This window comes from Urocitellus parryii, chromosome 2 (assembly GCF_045843805.1).
Source record: "Urocitellus parryii isolate mUroPar1 chromosome 2, mUroPar1.hap1, whole genome shotgun sequence".
NCBI classification, from domain to species: Eukaryota; Metazoa; Chordata; class Mammalia; order Rodentia; family Sciuridae; genus Urocitellus; species Urocitellus parryii.
The window spans coordinates 163,384,586-163,396,744 of record NC_135532.1 but is presented as its reverse complement, the minus strand read 5'-3'; the positions used below and the strand labels follow the sequence as shown (position 1 = coordinate 163,396,744).

The following is a 12,159-nucleotide window of genomic DNA, read 5'->3' as shown; positions in this document are numbered from 1 at the left end:
CAACAAAAAAGGAAAAGAAAAGGAATTTTAGAGAAAATTTTAAGGAAAGTATATCACATGTGTTTTGAATGCCATCATGTTTTTATTCTCTAGGACTTTGCAAACTTAAAATAAGCTGTTTAATGAATACTTATTTAACATTTGTTCTATCTTCTTGTTCTTGCCTATATGTTCAATATTTTCTTCTCTACTTGCTCCTTCTTAGAAAAAACATGCACAGATATCTCTCATCCAATATATTTTCTTTATGTGTGTGTGTGTGTGTGTGTGTGTGTGTGTGTGTGCGCGCGTGCGCGTGTGCAGGCATGCACACATACAAACAAAACCAAAGATAATTCTTTTTGAATATTTACTCTGTTATCATTTCTTCCCTTGTTCCTACTGAAAACCTTGATAATAATAATTTTTACTTCCCTACCTTTCAACCTCCCTACATACAACCCATTGAAAACTGACTTCCATCCAGAAATCATAAGGCTGTCAAATTTGATGTAACAGATTTCATCTTGACCTTAGTTTGTATCTTGGATGTACTGTCATTTTTGATCACCACTTTCTTTTACAATTTTTTTTCCTCCCAATTGGCCCATGGTATTTGTGGGCTCTTCTCTTGACTAGGTCTCTTCCTTTTCAGGTTTTTCTCATTTCTGTCCCTAATGCTGGTTCCTCTTTTTTAAAACTGTCTCTTGTTCTCACATAATACTTTTCCTTGGGTGATTATATTTATATCTTTGATTTTAAACATAATCTATATTTTGGTGACTTTCAGACATGTAGCTTCAATCCATTTCTTAGCACTTTTATATCTCTGCAGACACACAAACAGATGACCACTGATTGTCTACAACTGAATGCCCTGTAAGCCCTTCAAGCTCAACATGTCTTAAATTACAATTTTTTTCATGCTAAAAATGGTTATTTCTCCTGTTCTTCCTACTTATGTAAATGGCACCAGCATTTACCATGAAAGTTTGGAAGAATCTTGACTTCAAGCCCTTTGACCTTTATACATTTACAGTTTTCCTGTAGCTCTATCTGCAAAGGGTTAGAGGCAGAGCTAGGAGAAAACATATATCTCTGGTATATGAAATGCATTATCAGTATTCCACTGATATTGAAAAAACAGCCATTGAATGATCCTGATTGAAAAATAAAGGAAAACTCAGTAACAATATTTGAGAGGTAAAAGTATCCTTGGATGTTCCAAAATTCCCAAACATTAATCTTCCTTATGAAGAAAGATCAGTATCCAATATAAAAGCAAGTCAATGAAAGAATATGAACTAAAATCTAGATTCACTTCTGAAATATGTATTGAATTTCCTAGATATTTAAAACAGCTAATTCTTTACTGACCCTGATCTGTGTAAACATGTTCCTTTTTCTCCACATCCTCTCTAGCATTTATTATTGTTTGTATTCTTGATGGCTGCCATTCTAACTGGAGTGAGATGAAATCTCACTGTAGTTTTTATTTGCATTTCCATAATTGCTAATGATGTTGAACATTTTTTTCATATATTTGTTGGCCATTTGTATTACTTTTTATTAATAATAAAATATTATTAATAATTATTATTAATAATAATAATATTAATTATTATTTTCCCATTTATTAAGGAGGTTATTTATTTATTTGGTGTTAAGCATCTTTTGTTTGTTTTAATTCTTCTTTATATATTCTGTATATTAATCCTCTGTCAGAAGAATAGTTCATGGAGATTTTCTCCCACTCTGTAGGCTCTTTTCTCACATTCTTCATTGTTTCCTTTGCTGTGCAGGATGTTTTTAATTTGATGTCATCCCTTTAATTAATTCTTGGTGTTTCTGAGTGTTAGGGGTCCTTATGAGAAAGTTGTTGCCTGCAACTACACATTAGAAGTGTTACCCCATGTTTTCTTCTAGGAGTTGCAGTTTCTGGTCTAATTCTTAGATCTTTGATCCATTTTGAGTTGACTTTTGTTCCTGGTGAGATATAAGGCTATAGTCTCATTCTTCTACATATGGATAACCAGTTTTCACATCACCATTTGTTTAAAAGGCTATCTTTTCTCTAAGTTATGTTTTGGGCACTTTTGTCAAGGATCTGTGTCTATGTCTGTGTGGCTTTATCTCTATGTCTTGTATTCTATTACATTGGTCTATGTGTTCGTTTTTATGTCAGTACTCTGTAGTGTTTGTTATTTTAGCTCTGTAGAATTTAAAGTTAGATATTGCAGTGCCTCCAGTCATTGCTGTTTTGGTTTAGAATTGCTTTGGTTATTCTGGGTCTTTCTTTTATTTCTTCAAATAAGTTTTAGGACTGTTTTTTCTAGTTGTATGATTAATGTCATTAGTATTTTAATGGAGATTTCATTGAATGTGTATATTACTTTTGGCAATATGTCCATTTTAACAATATTAATTCTGCTTGTCCACAAACATGGGAAGTCTTTCCGTCTCGTATCTTCAATTTTTTTCTTAAATATTCTCTGTTTTTTATTGTAGACTTCTTTTACCTACTTGGTTAGATTTATTCCTAGGTGTTTTAGCAGTTATCTGGTGGAGCTTTTTGGATATTCTAAGAATGGGATCATATCATCTGCAAGCAATAATAATTTGACTTCTATCTTTCCTGTTTTCCTCTGTTCTCTAATTGTAGCTAGAATTTCTAATACTATATTGAATAGAAGAGTAAGAGTGGATATCCTTGTCTTATTCTAAATTTTAAAGGAAATGCTGCCAGTAACCATATTTGCCACGATGTTGCTTTGGTTGGTTGTATGTAGCATTTGTGACATCAAGGTACGTTTCTTATGTCCCTAGGTTCTTCAATGTTTTTATCTTGAATCATTGCTGATTTTTTTCCATAGGCTTTCCTTCTATCTATTGAGATGACTAAGCGATTGTTGTCCTTAATTCTATTTGTGTGGTGAGTTGCATTTATTGTTTTGTGTATATTAAACTATCCTTGCAACCCTGGGATAAAACCAATTTGGTCATGATGTACAATCCTCTTAATATGTTTATGAATATGATTTTCTAGTGTTTTATTAAGTTTTTTTACACCTATGTTCATCTAGGATATTGGTCTATAATTTTCTTTCTTTAATATTTCCTCATGTAGTTTTGGTATGAGGGTGATAGTGGTTTCATAAAATGAATTTGAAAGTGTTACAAACTATTCTAGTTCATGGAATAATTTGAGAAGCATTGGAATTGGTTTTTCTTTAAAGGTTTGGTAGAATACAGCTAAGAATTCATCTGTTTCTGGAATTTTTTTAAATTGGAAGACTTTCTATTACTGCTTCTGTCTCATTGCTAGTTATTTACTTTTTTAGGTTTTCTAGGTCCTCTTGATTCAATTTTGGCAGGTCATATGTGTCTTGAAATGCATCAGTTTCTTCTAGGTTTTCCAATTTATTACAGTATAAGTTTTAAAAATAGTCCCTAATCATTCTCTGAATTTCTCTGATGTCTGTGGTGATTTCTCCTTTTTATCTTCAATTTTATTAATTTGGGTCATCTCTTTTTTTCTTTTGCTTAGTTTTGCTTGGGTAGGGCTTACCAATCTTGTTTATCTTTTCAAAGAACCAACTCTTTATTACATTGACCCTTTGTATTTTTTTATTTTCTGATTTGGCTCTGATCTTATTTCTTTCTTCAATTGGTTTTGAAAATGGTTTTTAAATTGGTTCTTGAGATGTATTTTTTTTTCATTTAGGATCTTTCTAATTTTCTTATGCAGGCATACATAGCCATAAACTTTCTTCTTAGAACTATCTTCCTAGTATCTAGTTCTGGTATATTGTATCCCTATTTTCATATGATTTAAAGAATTTTCTTAATTTATCACTTTATTTCTTCTATAACCCATTCATTATTCAAAAGTATATTGTTAAATTTTTATGTGTTTATATAGTTTCTGTAATAATTTTAGTGTCAATTTCTAATTTCATTCAATTATGATCAGATAATATATAAGGAATTATATCTTTTTAATTATTTTTTAGTTTATTTATGACATGGAATGCATTATGAATTATGTGCTTTTTATATAATATAAATTCCTGCAGGTGGAATTTACCCTCTATATAGAAATTTAAGAGTTGTTTCTAATCTGCCATCCAAAATGTTTTATTATTTATTTTTCCACCAACCATGTGTTGTATCTATTTCCTATATGCTCATCAACCCTGAATATTATCTAATTTTTAAGTTTGTCAATCTGGTAAAATAAAATGGTATGTTTGTATATAAAAATGAAAAAAAAATCATACATTTCTTGAACCATTATGTATGCTTTTATGGGTCATGTTTTCCTATCCTTTGACCATTTTCTTTCTTTTTTAAAAATTTTATAATTTTTTTAAAATTGATTTTTATGTGGTGCTGAGGATCAAACCTGGGGCCTTGCACGTGCTAGGCAAAGGCTTTAGTGCTGAACCACAACCCCAGCCCCTCCTTTGACCATTTTCTATTGGGTTATTTTTATTTTTAAGATTAATTTTTTCTTATTTATTGCATTAGGTTTTCTTCTGGAATGTAATCTTAAGATATATTTTTTGTACTAAATAATATTTTTCCATAGTATTTATACATAGTTGTTTAATTTCATTTAGATTGTGTAAGTCACTATACTATGTAGCCTTTAATATATGCTTAAAGACTATGAGTAAAAAGCTCCTTGTCACTCTTTTCACCCCATCTGAATACAGTTTAATTTTCCTTCTGAGCTTTTATTAAAGATTAAAATTTTGCTTTAACAGAGCCAATCAGCTGAGGTGCTGTTTCTTCTATTTGTCTATTTTTTCCTTGCTTTCTTACCACGTTTTAAGTAGTAAAGTCATTAGAGTTTGCTGCGACAGTACTAGTCTAGAGCTGATAAATACAGAATAAATGTGTGCATGTTTGTATGAGTATTTACTCTAGGTTTTTCTCTCCTTACATGACTGTGTATTATTTATTTTTCTTTGTTGTACATTTTACTGTTTATTTATTAGTAAGGGTTATTAACTTTGGTAAATTATCATGGTTTTCATCTTTCTTCTTAAAATTTTCACCCACTGAAGAATAAACAAAACAGTGAGCATTGATCCTCACCTTTCCCTAGGAAGGAAGCATGGAAGGTTTTCTAGTATTAAAAAACAACAACAACAACAACAACCAAAAAAAAAAAAAAAAAAAAAAAAAACCTTCTACTCCCATATTAAGATTGTCACACTTTTTTGGTAAAAGTTATTTCAAACTGGGGACTAAAGTTTGTTGTTCTTGTTTTTAAAGGATTTTGCCTAATCTTCTTTTTAAAAGAACTATTTCTAGTGGGAGAGAATCTTGCAAATTAAGAGTTAGATTTTTCATTGTATTTCTACTTTATTTCCTGTGATGATTCTAAAGTTATGAAGGGAAGATGTGACCCTTCCATTTACTAATTATTGCTAACGATATTGCAGGAAGAGAAAATAAGAAAAATTCCATCAGAATTCTATTTATTTTATTTTGAAAATAATAAAATACAGAATATATTTATATTCTTATTTATTTAAATTTTAATGGGAAAACTCAAGTTTGCATAAGAGATAATAATATAGTAAATCTGTCATCACTCAGCTTTCTTAATTATCAATAGATGTCCAATAGACCATACTCTTACTCCAGTTTTCTGAAGCAGACTCAAGATACATAAAGTTATCTTCACAAAAATGTCAGTATAGCCTACATATTATGTTTATATACAGATATACACATACATACACTTTAAAATTTTTATATTTATTTATTTGTTTTGTAATGCTGGGGATTGAGCCCAGGGCCTTGTACATATAAGGCGAGTTCTCTGCTATTTAGCTATACAACCAGCCCCCAGATATATTTTTAACAATTTTCTCTTGGTCCTAAGAAGAGGTTTCTATAGAAACTTTGTTGACTTTCTGTAAATTAGATTACCTCTCCTATTCATTTGTGTACTGTTTTATGACTTTAATGAAAAAAAAAGTATAGGAACAGAACATATTTGCAAAGTTTCAAACTGCTTGCCTCATTTAGGCCCTGGTCTATTATATTTTTGTCATTAAAGTATTATGCAAATTAATTCTGCTCAATAAGTATTTATTGAGTTTTTTTCTGTGAATCATACAGTTTCCCAAGCTTCTTTCTGTCTGCCAGGAGATACAGCAGTGGATTAAAAATTTGCTGTTGTAGAGCTTACAGTCTAGTGTTTGCCATAAAGGGGTTTATATAAAACTCAAAGCATCTGTTTATTAAGAAAGAAAGAAAGAAAGAAAGAAAGAAAGAAAGAAAGAAAGAAAGAAAAGTCTGTAAATCTAAGTGTCTTTTTTCAGTTTTTGTCTTTCTGTTTTTGTTTTTTCATGTGAGCTCATCAAAACATTGGCTTAAGCATCATGTGAAAGATTCTGGCAAAACAAAACAAGATAAGACAATACAAAACAAGCTCTTTATTGTATTGCCTCACTTATAAACTTATAAAGTTGCTATCACTTTATAAGAGCCTGAGAAAAAACATTTTAATGAAAACCTTATTGGCTGTTTTAATGACATCACATCTTGTAGTTCTGTTGTGAAGACACAGCATGTAAGGAGTGGGAAGAGGTCTGACTCGGTTTGCTTACCTGCTGTGTGATGGGTCTGAGGTGCCCCATACACTACTGCAGGTATAAAACATTGCTAATTATTTTAAAGTAAGTTTGATTGGAATATAACTAATTACATAGGAGAGTTATACAAGAAACACAGAACAGGAATATTCTAGATCTGTAAATTTATATAAACAGTATGAAGTAAAATAAGATGATTTTTGCAAAGATAAGGAAACTCATTATTTTATTACTATACAATAGGTAAATACATTTACTTTAGACTGAGTAGTCAACAAATAGCTTCAAGAAACGTTATGATACAAATTAATAGTTTAATTTGGTAATTTTTATTGTAGTAGATAAAGAAATAGAAACAGTGTAACATGCTGTCACAGAAAGATATATATTGAACTACACCTAAGAAAGTGTGGAAATATGCTAACATTAATACCTTCCTGTGATTTCTTTCATATTAAAGAATTTAAATTTTAAGTTATATGCTATTGCATTTACATCATCACCAATTTATAATTTCTTCAACAAATATGTAGTGAGTAAATGTTATGTTATAGATTCTGCTGGGATTTGAGGATACTGTGGTAATGAAATGAAGAATGGCTTATGAGTTTTATAATCCAATTTAAGTAGAAATCTATCTCTCTATCCATCCACCATTGCCCCCACATACACATACATACACACACATTTGCACATACTAAAAATACAAATATAAAAATATTTACTTTCAAGTAATGGTATAAATTATAAATTATGGTTACTTTGCTGTTGGCAAAGAGTATCTATTTCATTGATCTACATAGTTCAATGACTTTTACCAAATGTAATCCTGTTTATACTTATATACTTAAGGTTTTTTGTTTTTTTCATTTTTCTCTAAGAGTTTCAATTAAAAATTTAAAAATTGCTAAATTGTCCCCATAAATGTTACTAGGACTCTTTATTTTTTGAAAAGTTTTATGAACTAATATTTTCCATTAGAAATATTGATTGAAAAATGCTTCAGTTGCCAGAGATTTATTGGCACCAAGGAAAACAGTGATTAGTAAAATAGAAGTAGCATTTACATCACTGGGTTAATCACGTTTTCCCAGAGTATCATCACTGTCCTTTAAGGACAGTGAAAAAAGGTCAAGTTAGAAAGCTTTAACAAGTAAAACTTATTGGGGCTTTGAAGGAAAGTAATTTCAACAGGATTACTTATGCCTTCAAATAAAATTCTAAAAACAGACCAGAAGATATATATATATATCTTGCATCATCTTACTTTTCTCAAGATGACTCTTTTTTGCATCCTTTGTTCTCGGATCTCCACATGAACAGAGGCACGTAAAGTAGCACTGGGGCCAAAGGTGCTAGATGTCTTGGCATACATTAACTATGGCAATTAGCACCACTTAGACTGATATATTTCCAAGATGAAAGCGTAATTTGGACCAGACAAACAAAAAAAACCGATAATGGCATTTGTAAAAGTGGAATAACAGTGACCAATGGGAAACAAAAAAGAAATACAGCTCGCCTCAAAAGACTTGGAATATTTGAAAAATTGATTACGTGATAAGATCATTTCAACGTAACTACAGTTCCCTGAAGACTTATTAATGTTTCGGTAGCATTAAAGTAAAATGAAAAGACACCAGGGCAGTGTGCTTTAATAGCTTGCTGGCTTGAACCCTGATACATAATGTTCTTGTAATAGTTTATGGGTGACTGCAGTAAATTGGTAGCGAATGTTTTCCAATTTTTTGGCTCTTCATATCAGATCTGCTCTTAAAGAACATTTTGTTCTCAGAATATTATGAAGGCAATTGATCTAGTTTAGAAGTTGCTTGACAATTTTAATGTAGTGATAACTTTCTTCCCCCCCAAGATTGTGTGATTTTTGTCCTTTGTGGCTGCGGTCAAATTACAGTTAGTTTGTACTTGAGCCATTTGCTGTTATATTTCAACTACCCTGATTAAATATTTTACAAGTGCAGTCACAAAAAGTCTAATTTTTCCTAATGCTTTGATTATGTGTATTTAGATAACAATTTAAATATGTCCTTCTTGACAGAGAAAACCATTTTAGATTGGTTATTTTTAAACATAATTTGTTTGTTAACATAAATTATGGTCATATTCAAGGCTTATAGTTTATGTGAAAATGAAATTATGATATACCAAATGAAATTATAGTATTTTAAACAAAATAAGGTTGAGAATTGCCTTGCATTTGGTGTATGAAATTACCTAATATGGGATTCCCTGCAGCATTTAGTACATGCCCTATCTGTGTTAAACTTTTTTACACCAGCAAATATTCATGCTGTATATGCAGTAAAAATAAGAAGTTACACACTTAATAGAAATATAAATGTCAATATTAACATTAGACTCATGAACAATTAGAGAATATCTGAGTACCTTATTCATTCTTTTAGTTTTTGGTGTGCCTAGGAACATTAGTTTCATATAAAATTTATATTACAAAATTAATGGACTAGTGGTAGAAAGGCAGTTTGAAGGAAAGTGAAATAAATCTGGTTATATACTGAATGCAGGTTGAAGATGTCTGGGAAACATTTAAGGCAACAAAGTGCAGTCTCTCCTTACTAAGGTACAGGCATCCAAAAGCTTCAGAAAGTCACTTGGTTATATAAAACAGCAAAGATAAACTCTTAAAGAGCATGAAAGAGGTGACATCCTGAAGAAGTAAAAGGAAAAAAAATGAACACATAAGAAAAAAAATACAAAAAAGAAGGGAAAAATTAGAAATAATTAGAGAAGAAATGAAATGTCTCAACAAAAATAGGAACAAGAATTCAGGATATTTTAATGCAGAACAACCCAGAGGACAGAAAAGCATTTTCAAATTGTGTGTGCAACAAAGATACTGTATGATTGGAAATGAAGTATTTGCTCCTTCCTATAAAAGTTGAAGGGAAGAGAGGGAGGATGGGAATGGGAAAACAGTAGAATGAATCAGACATAACTTCCCTATGTTCACATATGAATACACAACCAGCATAACTCCACATTATGTACAACTACAAAAATGGGAAGGTGTACTCTATGTCTATATGATATGTCAAAATACATTCTGTTGCTTTGTGTAACTAAAAAAAAAAAAAAACAAAAACTTGAAAACAAGAATTGAAGTGCAGGACACTGAAATAATTAATTACATTTTCTCAAATGTATTTTTAAGCAAAAGCTGAAAGCCAAATATCTTGTGCTTGAGCCACCTGAAGTACCCACATTCTTTTGTTACCACATTACCTTTAGAGTTTTAGTGATTACATGAAAAAAGATAAATTATATTTTAAAATTGATATGTTTGTTAGGATGGTTATGCCACACCTATAGATTACTGAAACTAAGGCCAATAACAACCATTGTATAGTCAATTTAGCTTTAGTATTTTAAAAACACTTAAAAATGTTTTGTTAAATCCCATGAAAGTAGTTTTCAATGACAAAGGTTTCAGATCTTTGCAAATAATAATGACTTCGAAAACATACAGTGGGACACATTGCAGTCAGGTGTAGACAGATTTAGATAAAATAATAACCCAACTAGTTGATGGCAGCCACAATCTTTAACTGTGAGTAAAGGAATCTTAAATGCACTTCAATAAAAAATATTTTTCTTTTCTTTTTTAAAACATTTAATCATCTTTTTTTGAGGATGATAGACAAAATGAAATCTAGGGAATTCATTGGACTATACTCATTATATTCTCTGTCCAATGTGTAAATCTAATTTGTCTTTGCATGCTTATTGATCCCTTTCTTGAAGTAAAAACATATTTTATGTATAATATATGTTCTTTATACACAATTTCCTCTTCCATTTATTCTCATATTATGGTCTTTTATACATTAGTTGGGGGGAAGATTGATTTTACATCAAGTGTTTTTATTGCTAATGAAAAATTTCCTTCTATTAAATGAAATTTTTTTTTAATTTATTTTTTTTATTGTTGGTCGTTCAAAACATTACTAGTTTTTAATACATCATATTTCACAATTTGATTCAAGTGGGTTATGAACTCCCAATTATACCCCATATACAGATTGCTGAATCACATCAGTTACCCTTCCATTGATTGACAAATTGCCTTTCTAGTGTCTGATGTATTCTGCTGTCTGTCCTATTCTCTACTATCCCCCCTCCCCTCCCCTCCCCTCCCCTCCCCTTTTCTCTCTCTACCCCTTCTACTGTAAATCATTTCTTCCATTTGTATTCTCTTGTCTTACCCCTCCTTTCCTCTTATATGTCCTTATGTATAACCCTGAGGATCGCCTTCCATTTCCATGCAATTTCCCTTCTCATTCCCTTTCCCTCCCACCTCTCATCCCTGTTTAATGTACATCTTCTTCTCAAGCTCTTCATCCCTACCCTGTCCTTGTTTACTCCCCTTATATCAAAGGGGTCATTTGGTATTTGTTTTTTAAAGATTGACTAGCTTCACTTAGCATAATCTGCTCTAATGCCATCCATTTCCCTCCAAATTCTATGATTTTGTCATTTTTTAATGCAGAGTAATACTCCATTGTGTATAAATGCCACATTTTTTTTTATCCATTCATCTATTGAAGGGCATCTAGGCTGGTTCCACAATCTTGCTATCGTGAATTGTGCTGCTATGAACATCGATGTAGCAGTGTCCCTGTAGCATGCTCTTATTAGGTCTTTAGGGAATAGACCGAGAAGGGGAATAGCTGGGTCAAATGGTGGTTCCATTCCCAGCTTTTCAAGAAATCTCCATACTGCTTTCCAAATTGGCTGCACCAATTTGCAGTCCCACCAGCAATGAACAAGAGTGCCCTTTTCCCCGCATCCTCTCCAGCACTTATTGTTGTTTGACTTCCTAATGGCTGCCAATCTTACTGGAGTGAGATGGTATCTTAGGGTAGTTTTGATTTGCATTTCTCTGACTGCTAGAGATGGTGAGCATTTTTTCATGTACTTATTGATTGATTGCATGTCCTCCTCTGAGAAGTGTCTGTTCAGGTTCTTGGCCCATTTATTGATTGGGTTATTTGTAATCTTATTGTCTAATTTTTTGAGTTCTTTATATATTCTGGTTATTAGGGCTCTATCTGAAGTGTGTGGAGTAAAGATTTGTTCCCAGGATGTAGGCTCCCTGTTTATCTCTCTTATTGTTTCTTTTGCTGAGAAAAAACTTTTTAGTTTGAGTAAGTCCCATTTGTTGATTCTAGTTGTTAACTCTTGCGCTATGGGTGTCCTATTGAGGAATTTGGGGCCCGATCCCACAGTATGTAGATCATAACCAACTTTTTTTTCTATCAGATGCCGTGTCTCTGATTTAATATCAAGCTCCTTGATCCATTTTGAGTTAACTTTTGTGCATGGCGAGAGATAGGGATTCAGCTTCTTTTTGATGCAAATGGATTTCCAGTTTTCCCAGCACCATTTGTTGAAGATGCTATCCTCCATTGCATGCTTTTAGCCCCTTTATCAAATATAAGATAGTTGTAGTTTTGTGGATTGGTTACTGTGTCCTCTATTCTGTACCATTGGTCCACCCGCCTGTTTTGGTACCAGTACCATGCTG

The 12,159-nt window shown here is 31.7% G+C and overlaps 1 protein-coding gene across 1 annotated transcript in view; it reads left to right on the top strand.

Moving 5' to 3' along the window:
- The window catches only part of Zbtb20 (zinc finger and BTB domain containing 20), a 780,801-nt gene that overhangs the window by 124,332 nt on the left and 644,310 nt on the right, over positions 1-12,159 (top strand). The gene's annotated exons all lie outside the window — the stretch shown is intronic.